Raw genomic sequence first — 19,915 nt, forward strand, 5'->3', positions numbered from 1 at the left:
GCCGTGGGAAAGGTGTTGGTGTTGTCAATTGGGAGCATACGCTTCGGATTAGGGGCGACCGGCGAAGACAGTGGCGGCGGCGGTGGAGGTAGACACCGGCGAGCGTCGGGAAGGCGATGCAGTGCACTAGAGAATCAACGAAGAGGTTGTAGAGCTTCACGGTGTTGATGTAGTGCTGGCTGAGGGGTCGTGGAGGTGCGGGAAGGCTCGGAGTGAGCTGCCCACGGTGAGCCGAGGGCGGCGGCGGACGGCGATCGTCGGCAACCGTGCTCCGGCCAAAATTGGACGGTTCCTGGGGGCTGGGAAGCACCAGCAAGGACTGGGGAAACTTTCTAGGGTGTCAGGGAGAGCAATGGTGGCTGCCCACGGCGACCCGTGGTTCACTGGAGAAGGGGATCGGGCGGCGAAGGCGACGGGAGCTCGGGAGGCTTACGTAGGAGAGTTTGGAATGCAAAAGGAACGAGTACCAGTTGCTGATGGTGCTAAGCAGCAGGGAGAGGGAGATAAGGCAAGCTCGTGCAGGAATTACTGCGGCGGCGAGGTGGTGGTCGGCGGGTGCTCGGGGGAAGCCGTGGTGCGCGCGAGGCAGGACAGCAAGGCTAGGCTAGAGCGGCGGGCAAGGTCGGGGTGACGCGTGGGGAGGGGCGGCAGCAGGAGGTGGACGGCGGCGACGGTGGCAGAGCGGCGGCCAGGGGGAGAGCTCTGCACCAGCGTCAGAAGGGGAAGCAGAGGAGCAGAAGGGGCTCAGAGGAAGAAGAAGGAGGAGAAAAAGTCCAAGGGCTCATGTGGAAAATTGAAAAGATCTAGGGACTTCGCTGTAAAGTAAAATTCCTCGTTGATCTAAAGCTCTAATGAGAAAGTGCCTAAAATAAAAGTTGTAGAGTTTCTCAAGCTCTACAAAATTGCTTTAGAGCTCAAGTTCAAAAACTCAAAGTTTGCAGCTTTACATGATAGGTTTTGAATAAAGGTGAAATTTGAATTACCTTTGTCCTTACCAAAGTGAATTTGATCAAATTTTAAATACATTTGCAAATGTTCATGGAAAGTCATGATGACTTGCACTCTTACATGTTAGCCCTCAAGTAAACATGAAAGTTACTTTTACACATCAACTATTTTGCATAAAAGACCCTATGGCTTATGTTTTATTTACACTTAGGTCCCTGCTTTTACTTAAGGGCTTATTTTCCTTAGAATTTAATCTACTTTTTACACTTTCTTCCTTATGGTAACATAATTTTAACACCTAGTATTATATTTCTCCTAGGTTTCAAAGCTACCTTCCATTCCACCCAATTTACACTTAAGGGTCTATATTTTATAGAAATTACAAATATACCCCTAGTCTTTTGTACTACCCACACATACCATAGCAAGCCTACATATATCACACTAAAACCTAGTGTCTATGTCTCTAATTACCTGAATGTCACAGCCTTCCCCCCTAAAAAGAATCTCATCCCGAGATTCGAAGCAGAATAGAATCAGACGATTAGATTTGTGAATTGGTTGGAAGGAAGGTTGGGAAATTCCGTTGAAAATAGGATTCTGTTTCCCAAGTTGCTTCTTCTTCGGTGTGATGATCCCATAAGATCTTGTACATTTTAACCTTCTTCCTTCTGGTGACCCTTTCCTTGGTATCCAAGATCTGGATAGGTTGTTCGGTGTAAGATAGATCGGGTTCGATCTCAATAGCACGGGTCTCAACGATTTCTGTGGGTACTTTGATACACTTCTTAAGTTGAGAAACATGGAAAACATCATGGATGGCAGCCATTTGGGATGGAAGGCGAACCTTGTAAGCCACTGGGCCACAGATTTTAAGGATCTCAAACGGTCCGACATACCGGGGTGCTAATTTCCCTTTTATGCCGAAACGCTGAACACCTTTGGTAGGAGATACCCGAAGATAGACAAAATCTCCTATTTGGAACTACAAAGGTTTCCTTCTTCGATCCGCATAACTCTTTTGCCTAGACTGGGCTGTCTTAAGGTTGGCTTGAATAACCTTGACCTTATCTTCGGCTTCGATAACTAGATCTGGTCCAAAGATTTTGCGTTCACCGGTCTCAGACCAACTCAAGGGAGTTCGACATCTACGACCGTATAACGCTTCAAAAGGTGACATCTAAAGACTGGATTGGTAACTGTTGTTGTAAGAGAATTCGGCCAAGGCAAGACATTTGTCCGAGCTTGTACCATAGTGAATAATACAAGCCCGGAGCATGTCTTCAAGAATTTGGTTGACTCGCTCAGTCTGCCCATCAGTCTGGGGATGGTATGCAGAGCTTCGAATCAGTTTGGTTCCAAGAGCAGACTACAATTGTTCCCAGAAGCGCGCAATGAATTGGGTCCCTCGATCAGAGATGATGGTTTTGGGGACACCATGTAACCGGACAATTTGATCAAGATAGATTTCGGCATACTTCTTAACAGACTAAGTGGTATGCACCGAAAGAAAATGAGCCATTTTTGTGAGTCTATCAATGATTACCCATATGGAGTCATGTCTTTGAGACGTGTTAGGAAGACCAACAATGAAATCCATACTAATGTCTTCCCACTTCCATGACGGAATGGGTAATGGTTGGAGTGTACCAGAGGCCTTTAGATGGCTGACTTTGACTCTCTGACATGTATCACACTCAGATACATATTTAGCAATTTCTATCTTCATTCTGGTCCACCAAAAATGCTGTCGAAGATCTTGATACATTTTGGTACAACTAGGATGAATAGAGAATTTAGATAGATGTGCTTCATCAAGGATTTGTTTTCGAAGTTGATGGTCTTTAGGTACAACAATACGATTGTTGAACCATAAGACTCCTTGATGGTCGGTGTGAAAATACTTGTACTTAACTTCCCCCTGAGATAGTCTTAGCTTGATAATTTTGATACCCTCATCATGTAGTTGTGACATGATGATTTAACTTGAAGAGTAGATTCAATAGATAATAGATTTAGAATACCTTGAGGAATATCTAGATTGAGTTTTCTCATCTGATTGCAGAGAGTGTCACTGAAAGCTGCTACGATTAAGCAATGATAATGTGCCTTGCGGCTAAGTGCATCCGCAACCACATTGGCTTTGCCAGGATGGTAGTATACCTCAAGGTCGTAGTCTTTGATCAGTTCTAACCATCGCCTTTGCCTCATATTCAAGTTAGCTTGGGTGAAGATATATTTGAGGCTCTTATGGTCAGTGTAAATGTTACACTTAGCACCCATAAGATGATGTCTCCAGATCTTGAGAGCGTGAATAACAGCTGCCAACTCAAGATCATGAGTTGGATAATTTTGCTCATGATTCCGAAGTGCTCGGGATGTATAAGCAATGACCCAGTTGTTTTGCATTAGACGCAACCAAGGCCAGTCCCAGAAGCATCACAGTAGACATCAAAAGGCTGAGTGTTATCTGGCTGAGCTAGCACGGGAGCGGTTGTTAGAAGTTTTCTCAAGGTGTGGAACGCTTTGTCACACTTATCGTCCCATCGATATTTAATTTCTTTCTTAAGTAGCTCAGTCATAGGTTTGGCTATCTTGGAGAAATCTGGAATGAATCGGCGATAGTATCCCGCCAATCCAAGAAAACTTCAAATTTGATGGACTGAAGTTGGAGGCTTCCAATCCATAACTTCCTGGACTTTGGTTGGATCAACCGATATGCCTTTACTAGAGATAGTGTGTCCCAAAAATTTCACACTATCCAGCCAAAATTCACATTTCGAGAATTTGGCGTAAAGGCGATGATCACGCAATCGTTGAAGAATGATATGTATGTGATTGGCGTGGTCTTCATTAGTCTTGGAATATATTAGAATATCATCGATGAAGACCACGACGAATTTATTGAGTTCTGGCATAAAGACTGAATTCATGAGATACATGAAATATGCCGGTGCATTAGTAAGCCCAAATGACATAACCAGATATTCATATAGCCCATACCTGGTCGAGAAAGCCGTTTTTGGAATATCACAAGGCTTGATTTTGATCTGATGATAGCCAGAGCGTAAGTCAATCTTGGAAAAGACCTTAGCTCCAGCTAACTGATCGAACAAGATATCAATGCGGGGAAGAGGGTACTTATTCTTGATAGTAACCGCATTGAGTGGACGATAATCAACACATAACCTTAGGCTATTGTCCTTCTTCTTAACAAAGAGAGCGGGACAACCCCAAGGTGAAGCGCTTGGGCGTATGAAACCTTTATCAAGAAGATCTTGAAGTTGGATCTTTAGCTCGGCCAACTCATTTGGAGGCATACAATATGGCCTCTTAGAAATAGGAGCAGTGCCCAGTTGAAGTTCAATAATAAACTCGATGTCTCTATCTGGTGGCATTCCAGGCAAGTCATCGGGAAAGACATCAGGATACTCACAGACCACAGGTATATCTTTTACATTGATATCTGTGATGGCATAAGTGCTAGAATGCAGATATTCTTACTGAGGCAGATAGAGGGTAATGACTCCTTGATATGGTGAGTTAATCTCAACAACTCGGGAAGAAATGTCTAGTAGTACTCTATGTTAAGTCATCCAATTTGTCCCAAGTATAACATATTATACCCTCTAAGTTTAGCAAAACTAAATCAGTTTTGATTATTTTGCTGCCTAACTGAATTGGTACACTTCTAATCATTTGATCGGAAGTGATCTTGCCTCTAGGAGTAGAAATCATATATGAACCCTGGGTAGGACAAAGATCAAGTCCTATTCGGGTACCACAGTTGTTACTAATAAAACTATGAGTTGCTCCGGAATCAAATAATGTAACAACTGGTTTGTGGTGAATAGAGAATGTACCCGACATGACGGGGGCTCCGTCCGGAAGTTCCGCAAGGGTGGTGAAGTTAATTCGTCCTTGCCGGACTTGCATCATCGGCCTTTTACCCTTGTTCTGGTTACCCTGATTGGAACTTTGTCCTTGGTTAGGTTTCTTGGGCCGCGGGCAATCCCTGATGAAATGGTCTGCACTCCCGCAATTGAAACAGCGATAATTGCTGCCTCTCTGTGGAGCTTGTTGCACATTTGGCCTTGGGCCAGATTGATGTAGTTGCTGCGGAGGTACGAGAGGTCTATACCTTCCTTGTTGTTGGGGCGGCCTAAAAACCAGTCTGCCAAACGGGGCATTCCTCTGTGGCACTCTGATCTGTGTGTTAGGAACAATCCGATACCTCGGTGATTGAGCACTCGAGGGTCCAGTAGGAGTCTTTCTCTTCTTCTCAGCACGATGTGCCATGATACAATCCTCCTGGGTTAAAGCCATATTAACCAGCTCGCTGAAATTATTAGCCCTAACAAGATTCAGGCGCTCCTTGAGCTTGGTATTAAGGCCACGACAAAAACGATCTTGTTTCTTGGCATCATTGTCTGCATGATAACCTGCATATTGGCACAGATGATTAAAAGTCTGTGCATACTACAATACCGTGTTAGAACCTTGGGTAAGTGCCAGGAATTCGTTCAACTTTCGCTCCAGCAATCCTTCGGGAATGTAGTGTGCCCTGAAGGCCGTCCGAAATTCATCCCAGGAGATGACATGTCCCGCGGGCTGCATGGCGTAGAAATTATCCCACCATACACGAGCAGCACCGCGAAGTTGCTGGGCAGCAAAAGAAGCTTTACTCGAGTTTGCACAAGGTATAGTCAAGAGGGCGAACTTCGATTCAATAATATGAAGCCAGGCATCAGCGTCCAAAGGTTCTTCAGCCTTACTGAAAAATGGAGGTTGGGTACTAAGAAAGTCCTGATAGCTGTCCACTGGAGGATTGAGGTCATCACGACCTCCTCGGAACTGTTGACGTTGCTGGTTCTGCTGTGCTTGTACCAGCAGATTGAGGAGTTCTGTTTGCCGCGCCATCACCTCGGCTAGGTTGGAAGGTGGTGGTGGCGGTTGTTGAGACCCACGGCTTGTTCTGCCCGGAAGCCTTCCGGGGTTCCACGCGTGGCTCCAACCATAGACATGGCTGCTCGAACACAAGCAGCGGCAAGTATGAATGTGGTGGTGACAAGCAGCACAAACTCGCTCCCACATCCACCACTGCGTCCCTGAATGGCTCCTGCAGCACCCTGTCATGCTTGCCTACAAAAGACTGACTGCCAGAAGAAGAATGGTGGGGACTAAGAACAGGGTCCCCATGCTCGGAGTCAAGCTCTGAGATACCTTCAATTTCCTCTGGATCTTCTTCTTCGGCCTCGGGTTCTGCGGGTGCGGCAGGAGGTATTGGTTGCTGCTGTAGTTCTTCAAGGTGAGCCTGGGCATCATCAGCCTCAAGGATCAGATCATGGATTTGTTCCTGAAGGAACTCAATGATGGTATTGCGCTGAGTGATTATATGATCACTTTCATTGATCTGATCTTCTTGATGAAGGATGGTCTCATCCCGTACTGCGATGATCTCATCCTTCTGAGTCACCAAGGCTCGAAGTTGATCAACTTGAGTGATTTGTCTATCAGCCTCCCTATAGTGACCTCACGCGGCATTGATCAACTGACCCATTTCACGACATAGTAGCAGTTGATAGTGATACTGCACATTCATAAACCGCATCATACCTCGAAGTACTTCTTCCATTGGACCTTCCAATTTTTGACTCTCAGGGACTACCCCGAGATTACATTCTGGCTCGTTGGGATTTGTCGTAGAAAATAAACCAATGGGCTGTCCTGCGACTTCTCTCGGATGTTGATTACAGAAAAGATAAATAGCTTCCAGTGCTACTCATTCAATGGTATCAACTATTCGATAGCCCATCATGTTAACTTCAATGGGCTGCCATTGTGAACGAAAAGGATGTTGAGAAATGGTCATTCTGACTCGAGCTCGATGAATGCCTTCTTCTTGATATTCAACTGCATCATACTGTGGAGGCTCTGTATAGCAGAATGACCTTAAAAATTCCCAAAGTAAATGAGGGAAACCCTCCCAGTGCAGGGCATTTGTATGGAGATGCCCAGCCGGATCCCGAAAGACATTAGGAGGGGCTGCCATCTGCAACAAGAATGCAAATGGTGAGACTTTTTACCTTGCTGATAAATCATAAGATAAATGGAACGAGATAATCAATTCTGACAACAGCAAAGACTGGAAATCAGATGGATGCCTAAGGTACTTACGATACTCAACTTAGAACTACCATAAGAATCCTATCAACCCATTCTGGAGATAAACAACACACTATTCATCCTTAACAGAATTAAACATACATTACATTCTTTTGTTTGACAATGTATTATGCATGCACGTACTATTCATTCCCTCAACCAAAAACAACTGCCGAATCTATTCGGACTTACGCGATTAATTTCGGTGGCAAAACACATACGACACTCCCTAATAACTAGTCGATAAATCCTACTCATCCTAACCTCTTAATCGTGGTTAGTGTACCTGCAGAAGACCACAATATATATCCAATGAACCTTTCATGCATGTCATGAAAGCGTCCCCAATCAGTACTGTTCACTATAGAAACAGCATCTGTACCATTACCGCCGTACAGACAACGTTAGCATATGTTATCGAAACAACGTATTCACGGGGGTACCGCAACATGCGGGGGTATGAACAGCGATCGCCATACCCTGTGCCGAACCATATACTCCCAATATAATCAACCGAAGTTGGTATATTGGCAGCATCTCAAGTAGGCCACTGCTTGAGAAACAGCGTTCGCTTCGCATCACCGACGGGAAGGCTAACTCCCCAGTTAGCTGAGGATCCTTACCTCCTTACCTCACCATCGACGGTGTCGTTACGGGAAGTAAAGTTGGGTTATGCATCAATTAAAGTTTTGACAGAAAAGTAATGTTGGTAGTTAGAGTTATATATATACACTATAGCCACCTCTAATTCCCTTAAACATCACCCTAGGGCTTTATGTGCTAAGCACATCCTTAACGAATCCAACGTAGTTTTTGCAATATACTTGGTTATTCAAAGTTTATACTAAAAGTATTTTTAAGGCATTTCCTATCTCTAGTGTACACTTGTTAGCTCTGATACCAACTGTGGCAGAACCAACCTAAATTACACCGGCTCAAGTACGCGAGTCCGCTCTTGTAGGCTCCAACGTGCTTCAAACGGTATAATCTTTTGGCCTGTCGGGTAACGTCCCGATAAACCACCGATTGCAGGATCAAACAAGGTACCTCGCACGAAGACGAGTCCAGAGATACGAGAGCCATCACATTTTACAACACAGGCAAAGATATTACATGAGAGTTTAAAAGTAACATCAGTTTCTAACTGATGGCAATTATTACAAAACAGTCTTAAGTTTCAAGTCATAGCAGCGGAGTTTATAACACGAGCACTGTACACGTTGCCAGCTCAGATATCATGCTAGCCCTGGCATGATATCACTCGGAGGGGTCTGCGTTGGCCGGGGACGGGTCCCACTCCACGGATAATCATCAGGAAGAGGGTAGGGCCACGGTACAGGCAGAGCTGAGTCGTCAGGAGGATTACCTGAGCAAAAATTCACAAGGCAAGACTGAGTATTCTAATACTCAGCAAGGCTTACCCGTTCATGGTATACTTAGCCATATAGCTAGACTTATGATGGCTTTTCGGGTTTTGGGTAAAGTTTTCAGTTGAAAAGCAACAAAGAGTAGATCCTTAATGTCAACTTTTAGCTTTCAAGTTCTATGTGATTATTCATTCTAGGTAAGCACCTATAGCTATTCAAGCATGGTAGAATCTTTAGCCAAACATCATCTTTGATAATCACAAAGTTGCTCTTGTTACTCTATGTGGTAAAGGGATCAAGCAGTCTCAATCTCCGCGAGAAACGGACGATTCCTGAATCGAATTTCAGCCTTGCAAGGGTAAATCTAACTCACACGCTTGGAACATCCAACGATTGTTCTGAAGCAACCGTTTGCCTTTCATTCCGACTCGTGGATCAGAGCCACCACAAGCGACTGTAGGACCATACGCACATCCAATGTGCAGGACGTACGCCTGTAGAGCGACTACACGGCCGTACTCCTGGTTTCCCTGCAACACGTATTCCTACACGTCGAATCGAGTAACAAGAAGAACCAAAATACGAGTGGTGGGAGGTATGTCCACTCCTCGGGCCGATTGGTTACTAGGCTTACCGCTTACCATATTTCGCGGTATGTGGCTAGTACTTTCAAACGCTTAACCACCGCTACCACACACTGCGACCTTATCAAAATTAACAACACAGACGGGGTATCATCTCAACCATGATACCTCACATAATTCCCATCCGTCATCCTTATAGTGATTACAGGAATGTAAACATTACAACTCCTATATCGCGCGAGTGACAGGGAATCACCCGACTTCTACCGGTCCTATTAGCAGAGCAGCTACTCGGACTCAAGGGCTAGTAACCAAGACATTGGTTCCTAAGAAATTGTAATTTGGGTTTCTCATACAATTCCTGAAAACGTAATGCAAGGATAGATATAGATATAAATAATATAGGTTGCAGTGTAAATAAAGTAGGGGTTATGTCCGGGGCTTGCCTTCTTGCGTAGGGTTGGGGGCAGTAGTGTCAAAGTTTTCCGAACTTTGGTTCGGAGCTTTAGTTAGACCTTCGACGGCGTTCTCGGGGTCTTCAGGAACTTCTACGGCTTGATCCGAGATCAGCTCGTAGTCACCATCGGCGAGAGTAGTCGGGTCTACATGATATGCAAAGATGTAAATTAAGGGATGCATATTTTTTTATTTTATTTCACGATAAAGTTGCAATTCAAGAAAGCATAACTTCATTATTGAACATATCTTTTATTTTCCTACTGGGCAGTCATTTATCGAGTACTCATCATTTTATGTAGTTACATGAAGTAACAGGGTTGATTACCTTAATCTTGAACTAATGGCATTAGGTAGCAGGGTGGGTTAGCTTTAAACATTTAAACTAATTATAACTACTAACTTCATTTATTTGCTTAACTAATTATTGATACTAACTCTAGGTTATTACTTAACTATTGACTTATTTTATCTAGATAAGGCATAACCTTTATCGTGGCATGTTTTATTTGTTTGGTGGTGTTACACCTAATCCTAGGATGAGAATTTAGTGACAACTTATATCACTCAAGAACAGCACTTCAAAAAGATATTTCCATGATTTTTGAACATTTAAAACCACAGATATTAAATATACAAGGTTAACCATACATTATTCATAATTAAATCCTACATTAAGAAAATATTACATAAATAGTAGGTTAATTATTTTTCCTAAGTACTACATAATAATACAAGATTAACTCAATTAGTTTCACATTTTATCATTCTTCTATCAATTACTATGCATTTCCTAAGCCTACAACTAACTAAACTTAGCATTTAAATTAGAGCACAAAATATTCAGAAACTGAAATTTATCCCTTGAAGAAAGTTGTAGATCTTAAAAAGAGGATTCCAACAAATTTTAGTTTGCATTTTTGTGATTTTTCCTTGATTTGATATGGAATTTTAAAGTCTGCATTAGAAATAACATAAAGGGTTCCTTCCAGCACTATCATATGAGTCTAGGGCTTTGCAGATAGCCCCCTGGGTTTTCAATCCTTCTAAACCCGAGGTCGTCAGTCAGGGGCAGAAGGGAAGCAAGGATTGGGTGGCCATGTTCTGGCGAGGGGGGTTGCCGGCGGCGAGGTCCGAGGGAAGAGAAAGTCTCAGGAGCTCACAGCGGTCCGATTGCACCACATGTCGAGGATTGGGGTGACCGGAAAGGGTGACTTCGACGGGAGTCCGAAGAGGTGGCGGAGGGGGCAACGTCGACGGCGATGCTCCGGCGGCCAACACCGGCGAAGAACCTGCACGCAAGCACCAGTGAGCCGTGGGAAAGGTGTTCGTGTCGTCAATTGGGAGCATACGCTTCGGATTAGGGGCGACCGGCGAAGACAGTGGCGGCGGCGGTGGAGGTAGACGCCGGCAAGCGTCGGGAAGGCAATGCAGTGCACTAGAGAATCAACGAAGAGGTCGTAGAGCTTCACGGTGTTGATGTAGTGCTGGCTGAGGGGTCGTGGAGGCGTGGGAAGGCTCGGAGTGAGCTGCCCACGATGAGCCGAGGGCGGCGGCGGACGGTGATCGTCGGCAACCATGCTCCGGCCAAAATTGGAGGGTTCCTGGGGGCTGGGAAGTGTAAGTGCAATCAAGCTCTTTGTGGGTTTTGGCGTTGATGACCACCTAATTGGGGAACTAATGAGATTCATCGAGATGACATGCAGGGAATTTAAAAAGGAGGATGATGTACAGGTTGGAGGATTCCCCAAATTGATATGATGGCTATCTTGACTCATGAAGGCTTAATTTTTTATATTTTGAATATTGAGTTTAAGATAAGCCGTACTATAAAGAGGGATCCAAGAACAACTATCCAACTGTTGAACCAAATGCTGAAATCCTGAAAACCACATCCTCATACTCAACCAAAACAGCCAGCAAAACTTCACATCCAGCAGATTTGTTTTGGTGGGTGCGGCGGTGCCGCACCTTGGTGCGGCAGTGCTGCACTTAATGTACCGAGGGGACCAGAGGGGTATAAATTCCCCAATGGTAATAGACCACGCAAGCAAGCTCTCCAACATTCATATTCGCAGAAGAAAGAACCAGAGCTCTTCTCTCTCTCCTCCATTGCTCCCAACTCACCTCTCAAGTGGATCTTCACATCCAACCACCAAATCTTGAGAGAAAAGGCAGCAAACTTCGATTGGAGAGCGGATCTACTAATTCCCTCGCTCAAAAGAGCATTTGGTTCACGTTTGGCCGGCGGTTCTAGGGTTTGTTACTCTTGGAGCTTGCTCCTAGCCGGCTAGGCATCGCCCTTGAGCTTGCTCCTTCGTGTGGCAGCCTTGGGAGGTCTGTAACCTTCTCTTGCAGCTAGTTATATCACCCGTCATCTCAAGAGTTCACTCTCTTGACTTGAGAACGAGGAAGGGCCGACCTTTGTGGTGAAGCTCAAGCCTTTTGTGGTAGCCTCAACAATGTGGACTTAGGCCAGCCTTTATGGCGATGCGGAACCACGGGATAAATCTTTGTCTCGCATGCTGATTTACTTTATTGCTAAGTTACTTTCTTGTTCTAGGTTTGAGGCTGATCTACTTATCTACTGTGGTGTTCTCTATTTTAGTTCCATATATGTGTTGCTGACACCTGCAGGAAACCTAGAAATTAACTCGATCTACTTTTGGTTCATCAGATTTTGAATTCTGTAATTTATGTTCTATTGAGCGCGGCAGTGCTGCACTCAGGCACGGCAGAGTTGAGTTTTTGCAGGCCTATTCACCCCCCTCTAGGCCTCTTTACTGGTCCAGTGATCCTACAAGTGGTACCAGAGCCGTGTTGGTTCGTATACGCTTCACCGCGTGAAGTATGGAGACCGGTGGAGGTTCGAGGAAGACCGATGGCAAGGGAAATGAAGTTCGCATGGAGAATGTTGGTAGTAGTAGTGAGTTGTCATTATCTACAACCAGCAACTCCACTCTCAAGGATGCTCCCGAAGGGAACACCACCGATGCTACGAGAAGAAAAGAAAGAAAAGAAAGAAGAGAAGCAAAGCTCAAGAAAAGAGAGGAGCGTGAGCAAGAAAAGAAGCTTCAAGAGAAGCTGAGCCGCAAGGAAGCTAGAAGAATCACAAGAGAAGAAAGAGCCAAGAGAAGAGAAGAAAGGGCCAAGAAGGTGTATGCAGCATCATCAAGTGAACTATCATCTAGTTCGGATGATGGTGATGATGATGTATCATACCATATCTCTAAGGACAGCAAGAAGGGTGAGAAGAAGAAGAAGGATGAGAGCGGTAGCAACAAGAACAAATACTCCGCTGTATCCTTCAATTATTCTTCTTGTTTCACTAACCGCGATAAGACATCTTTCATTAATGTACCCACGGGCAAGTTGCCTCATTTCGATGGGACCAACTTTGCCAAGTGGAAGCACTTGATGAGAGCCTATCTTATTGGCCTTCACCCCGGTCTTTGGGAGATTGTGTGCAGTGGTTTTGAAGGACCGGAGGATCCCGAAGCTCCCACAAATGAAGAGCTAGCTGCTGTCCATCTCAACGGCCAAGCCACAAGCATTCTTCTTAGCGCCTTGGATGGAAATGAGTACAATAGAGTGATGAATGTTGATGTTGCAAAACAGATTTGGGACACTTTGCATCTAGCACATGAAGGTGTTGATAAAGTGAGAAAAGCAAGGATTGACTTGTTGATGGCCAAGCTCAATTGGTTTGTCATTGTTGATGGAGAAGGGCCACAAGAGATGTTTGATAGGTTGATGATCTTGGTGGGCAAGATTAGAGGCTATGGTGGTGATGAGCTTGATGACCACAAGGTAGTGAAGATCATGTTAGAAGGCTACTCACCAAGAAATGATACCGTAGTCACCTTGATTAGAGATAAGAAGAAGTTTGAGCACTTCACTCCCAATGATGTGCTTGGAAGACTTTTGACATTTGATATGCCATCAACCATCTCTACTTACACAAGAAACTTAAGAAGACTTCATATGAACTTCTCACCAGTAACATACCAAAGGTATCATACTTTAGGGTGTTTGGGTGCAAATGCTTCATTCTAAACAAAAGGCCCCGAACCTCTAAGTTTGCACCTAAAGTTGATGAAGGCATTCTTCTTGGTTATGGATCAAATGAGCATGCCTATCGTGTCTTCAACAAAACCTTGGGTAGAGTTGAAGTCACAATAGATGTGACATTTGATGAATCTAATGGCTCTCAAGTAGAGCAAGTTGATTCAAGTGTTGTAGGAAAGGAGGATCCACCATGTGAGGCAATCAAGCAATTGGCCATCGGCGACATTAGGCCACAAGAAGTTCAGGCCACAGATGAGGAGGATCCACAAGCTGTTGCTGCACATGATTCCGCTGACGTACTCAACGACCAAGTGCAGCACACTCCTGCTGGAAATCAGCAGAGCGGCAGTGCCGCACTTAGGAGTGGCAGTGCCGCTCCCTCTACCTCGGCAACAGCTTCACCAACTCCTGCACCACCAATTTAGGGGGTCAATCTTGATCCCATATTTGAAGAAGAAGAAGCTGAAGGTGAAGAAGAAGAAGAAGGTGTTGAGCATCCAAAACTACGCCAAACCATTCAACGGGATCACCCTATTGACAACATCATTGGAAGCATCCGAAGGGGAGTGACAACAAGATCACATTTGGCAAGTTTCTGCCAACACTACTCCTTTGTGTCACCCAAGGAACCAACCAAGATTGAAGATGCTCTCAAGGATCCCGATTGGGTCTTGGCAATGCAAGAAGAGCTCAACAACTTTGAGAGAAATCAAGTGTGGAGCTTGGTGGAAAGACCCAAGACCAACATCATCGGCACCAAGTGGGTCTTCCGCAACAAGCAAGATGAGAATGGCGTGGTGACAAGGAACAAGGCAAGATTGGTGGCTCAAGGCTTCACTCAAGTTGAGGGCTTGGACTTCGACGAGACATATGCACCGGTGGCAACGCTTGAAGCAATCCGGATGCTTTTGGCCTTTGCTGCTCATCATGACTTCAAGTTATACCAAATGGATGTCAAAAGTGCATTTCTCAATGGCCCAATTCAACAATTGGTCTATGTGAGGCAGCCACCGGGTTTTGAAGATCCCAAGTTCCCCGACCACGTCTTCAAGCTCCATAAGGCGCTCTATGGGCTTAAGCAAGCACCAAGAGCATAGTATGAATGCCTTAAGGATTTCTTACTCAAACAAGGCTTTGAAATAGGCAAACCCGATCCTACTCTCTTTACACATAAAGTTGGCAATGATTTATTTGTGTGCCAAATATATGTCGAAGACATAATATTTGGTAGTACTAATCATGTGTATGTTGAAGAGTTTAGTAGGACCATGACAAAGAGATTTGAGATGTCCATGATGGGTGAATTCAAGTTCTTCCTTGGATTTCAAGTCAAGCAAATGAAGGAAGGGACCTTCATATGCCAAACCAAGTACACCCAAGATATGTTAAAGAAGTTTGACATGGTGAATGCAAAGCCAATCAAAACTCCCATGCCAAGCAATGGACATCTTGATCTTGATGAAGAAGGAGCACCTGTGGAGAGCAAGGTATATCGTTCCATGATAGGCTCTCTACTTTATCTTTGTGCATCTAGGCCCGATATTATGCTTAGTGTGTGCACATGTGCTAGATTTCAAGCTAACCCGAAAGAGTGCCATTTAATGGCTGTTAAGAAAATCTTGAGATATTTAGTGCACACTCCTAACCTTGGCTTGTGGTATCCCAAGGGCTCCAAGTTCAATCTACTTGGGTATTCGGATTCCGATTATGCCGGTTGCAAAGTAGATAGAAAAAGCACTTCGGGGACTTGTCAATTCCTTGGACGGTCCCTAGTGTCTTGGAACTCTAAGAAGTAAAATTGTGTAGCCCTTTCCACTGCCGAGGCCGAGTATGTTGCAGCCGGTGCATGCTGTGCTCAACTACTTTGGATGAGGCAAACCTTAAAGGATTTCGGATGTCAATACTCAAAAATCCCACTCTTGTGTGACAATGAAAGTGCTATCAAACTTGCAAACAATCCTGTAGCACACTCTCGCACCAAACACATTGACATCCGACATCACTTCTTGAGAGACCACGAACTTAAAGGAGATATCAAAATTCGCCATGTGAGCACCGAAAAGCAACTAGCCGATATCTTCACTAAGCCTCTTGATGAGTCAAGGTTTTGTGCTTTGCGCAGTGAGCTAAATATACTTGATTCTCGTAACGTGGTTTGAATTCCTGCACACCTTCTGATTGATCAACTAGTATGTGTAGGAAAAGAATTTTAAAATAAAATTTCATATTGTGTTTCAAAACTAATTGCAAAACTAGCTCCAAAGATCCTGATCATAGCTTGTATTGATTATTTGTTTCTGGTCATGAAATTTGGAGAATATATGTCCATATCTAAGATGAATAGAGTTACCTAGATAGTAGCTAAAACTGGTCACTCTGGGCAGGTGCGGCAGTGCCGCTCCCTTGGGTGCGGCAGTGCCGCACTTCCGTTTTTTTGTAAAAATTCGCCCGTGACTCGTCTGCTCTGTGGGGCCCTTATTTATTCTTCCCTATCTACTCTAGCCCTGCGGTAACTCCTCTTCTCTCTCTTTTCCCCGTCGCCCGTGACCGTGCGCTCTCCCTTCCTCTCGCGCACGCACGAAGTGACGGCCGCCGCGCGTCCTGCCACGGCATTGCCGCGCCGTCCCTGGGTGTCCTCCTGCTCGTCAGCACCCAAGGACTAGGGTTCCTGGCCGGACCTCTTCTCTCCTTCCCTCTCCATTCCACGCGGGCAGTCAAGGTGAAACCCTAACCAAATCTTTTTGTGCCCAATCTTTGCAATGTGATATTTTTGCTCTCGGATTTCTATTTCTAGATGCAATGTGGGGCATTTAGAATTGATTTTGGTGGTTTAAATTGAATCAATTTGGTTTTCCATGATTTGGAAGAAAAAGGGGGAGGGTGGCAGTGCTGCCCAATATAGAACATCAATGTTCTTTGATGATTCAAACAGCATTTAACCCCTCTTTCATCCACGTCGTTGACAACCAAGTAGATTGGATTTACTCTTGACAAAGTCAAATTTCTTTATTTCCCATGTTTATTCTCTCAAATTCGTGAGCAAATATCATAATATTTTTAGACTTTGATTCAGAGATTGTGGTAAAGGAAAGATGGAGCATGGTGATGATCAGAGAGGCAAGAGGAAGCCAATTCGGAAGCAGCTTGCTCGCAGAGGCAGGGGGAGGGGATCCAGCAGCAGTGCAGCCCCTCGAGAGTCAAATGATAGGGAAACTCACAGGCAGTACATGCACCAGGAGGATGTGCAACAGCAGATTGGGTACACCATCTCTCCTGAAGGTGATCAAGGCACCCCTTTTCACCTTGCAGAAGCCAACATAGGATATATGGTCTTGAGGACAGAGGAGTTTAACCTCACAGCTCCAAAGAATGCAGCAAATCACCGTTTTGAAAGCTATTACAGGAAATTCAAGGAAGTGGCAGATGCTAGAGAGATCAATACTTATACAAATCCAAAGAGTCTAGTCGTTGACTATAGATTTTGGGATGGGTTCCATTCCAACTTCTATGCTTTTGTCATCTTCGATAGTAAGAAGGGAAAGATTTGCAAGATGCACTATATTGACTGGGCAGCTATGAGAGACAAAAATAAGCCTGAGTTCAATGCTGCCATTAACACTTGTGAGAGATATGACTTGACTAACATCATGGGTTTCAGGTATAATTGGAATGTGGATATCCTTGCTCAGTTTCATTCCACATACTTTTGGAACAGGAATTAAGATGAGATCCACTGGATGACTGATGGCAGACACTACTGCATTAGCTTTATCACTTTCTGCCAGGTTCTTGGTTTTGGGGAGCAGCACAGGACTTACTCCAGGATTCACCAGGATAATCCTTTCAGGATCAGTGACATTAGTCACTGTTGGAGAGTCCCCAGCTAGGCAGATGGCAAGAGGAGTGGTCTGAAAAGCTACTATTATGTCATGAACAACCTTCTGAGGAACACCATTGATCCTAAGGATGGAGCAGCTTCAGATATTTGCGGCTATGTGAGGAACTTGCTTGCTCGTTTTCCTGATGGTGAGAAATTCAATGTTGGTAGGTTTATTTGGGTGCAGTTGGCTTATGCTATGGATGATGCTAGGAGGAGTCTGCCCTATGCTCCCTACCTTATGTTCATGATTGAGAGGGTTTCTGGTTATATATTTTCTAAGGATGGTTTCCACACCGTCTATAATATTGAGAAGACCCAGTCTTATGCAGCAGCCACAGAGATAGTTGGTGGCACCTCCAGAGCTCGTGAGGATGTTCCTGAGAGTTCTCACTCTAGGTCTCGCTCTAGGAGCGGTGGCAGAGGACTGAGTAGCACTGTCAAGGCCTGGATGAGAGCTATCTTTGGATATTGCTCTTATGCTTCTCAGACTGCCTATGACACAAGGATGGAGCTCAGAGAGTCAGTCAGAGAGACCAGAGAGCGTGCAGGGCTTGCACCGTTTCCACCTGCTCCTGCCCCACCTCAGTTTGAGTTGCTTGACCTTTCTGGGACAGAGCAGAGCAGTGACTCAGGACAGCATTCCAGTGATGGAGGATGTGTCGTTGCCTCTTCTGATGATGAGTGATTCTTCTCTTTTTGGTACTTGATGCCAAAGGGGGAGAAAATTAGAGGGGTACTTTTTTCGACGCTGCTGCGCTTCATGTCAGATCCGATGAGAGTAGATGTTAGGTTGTGAGTTTGAGAGTCGATCAAAACTCTATTTGTTTAATATTGCTACCTATGTGACTCTATCTGTATCGGTTTGTGTGCTGTAGCGTACTTCATATTTATGCTAGAGATATTATCTTTCATATATGTCTTGCTATGAAATTTTCATGTTGATCTGACTGATGCATATGAGTGCGGCAGTGCTGCACCCCATTGCAACAGCCAGATCCTGTTATGCTCTGAACTGTCACATGCATCACGTATTGTTATTTTGACACAGTGTTCAGCACCCCACAGCAGGCATGGATGCAGGGGGAGGCCCCAAATCACATCTAAATATATGAACTTTGACCTTTATGTCAAAATTGGAATTAAAATCCAACTCATATATTTAGGGGGAGGCTCCTACATCTATTTCTTGAAAAATTCTCAGTTATAATTTATACCTTTTGTAAGCTCTAATTGGGTTGTCATCAATCACCAAAAAGGGGGAGATTGTAAGTGCAATCAAGCTCTTTGTGGGTTTTGGCGTTGAAGACCATCTAATTAGGGAACTAATGAGATTCATCGAGATGACATGCAGGGAATTTAAAAAGGAGGATGATGTATAGGTTGGAGGATTCCCCAAATTGATATGATGGCTATCTTGACTCATGAAGGCTTAATTTTTTATATTTTGAATATTGAGTTTAAGATAAGCTGTACTATAAAGAGAGATCCAAGAACAACTGTCCAACTGTTGAACCAAATGCTCAAATCCTGACAACCACATCCTCATACTCAACCAAAACAGCCAGCAAAATTTCACATCCAGCAGATTTGTTTTGGTGGGTGCGGCGGTGCCGCACCTTGGTGCGGCAGTGCTGCACTTAATATACCGTGGGGACCAGAGGGGTATAAATTCCCCAACGGTAACAGACCACGCAAGCAAGCTCTCCAACGTTCATATTCGCAGAAGAAAGAACCAGAGCTCTTCTCTCTCTCCTCCATTGCTCCCAACTCACCTCTCAAGTGGATCTTCACATCCAACCACCAAATCTTGAGAGAAAAGGCAGCAAACTTCGATTGGAGAGCGGATCTACTGATTCCCTAACTCAAAAGAGCATTTGGTTCACATTTGGCCGGCGGTTCTAGGGTTTGTTACTCTTGGAGCTTGCTCCTAGCTAGCTAGGCGTCGCCCTTGAGCTTGCTCCTTCGTGTGGCAGCCTTGGGAGGTCTATAACCTTCTCTTGTAGGTAGTAATATCACCCCTCATCTCAAGAGTTCACTCTCTTGACTTGAGAACGAGGAAGGGCCGACCTTTGTGGTGAAGCTCAAGCCTTTTATGGCAGCCTCAACAACGTGGACTTAGGCCAGCCTTTGTGGCAACGCCGAACCACGGGATAAATCTTTGTCTCGCGTGCTGATTTACTTTATTGCTATGTTACTTTCTTGTTCTAGGTTTGAGGCCGATCTACTTATCTACTATGGTGTTCTTTGTTTTAGTTCCATATATGTGTTGCTGACACCTGCAGAAAACCTAGAAATTAACTCGATCTACTTTTGGTTCGTCAGATTTTGAATTCTGTAATTTGTGTTCTATTGAGCGCGGCAGTGCTGCACTTAGGCACGGCAGTGCCGCACTCTCCTCTAATGAGAATTTGGAGTTGAGTTTTTGCAGGCCTATTCACCCCCGTCTA

This window comes from Panicum hallii, unplaced genomic scaffold (assembly GCF_002211085.1).
Source record: "Panicum hallii strain FIL2 unplaced genomic scaffold, PHallii_v3.1 scaffold_140, whole genome shotgun sequence".
NCBI lineage: Eukaryota > Viridiplantae > Streptophyta > Magnoliopsida > Poales > Poaceae > Panicum > Panicum hallii.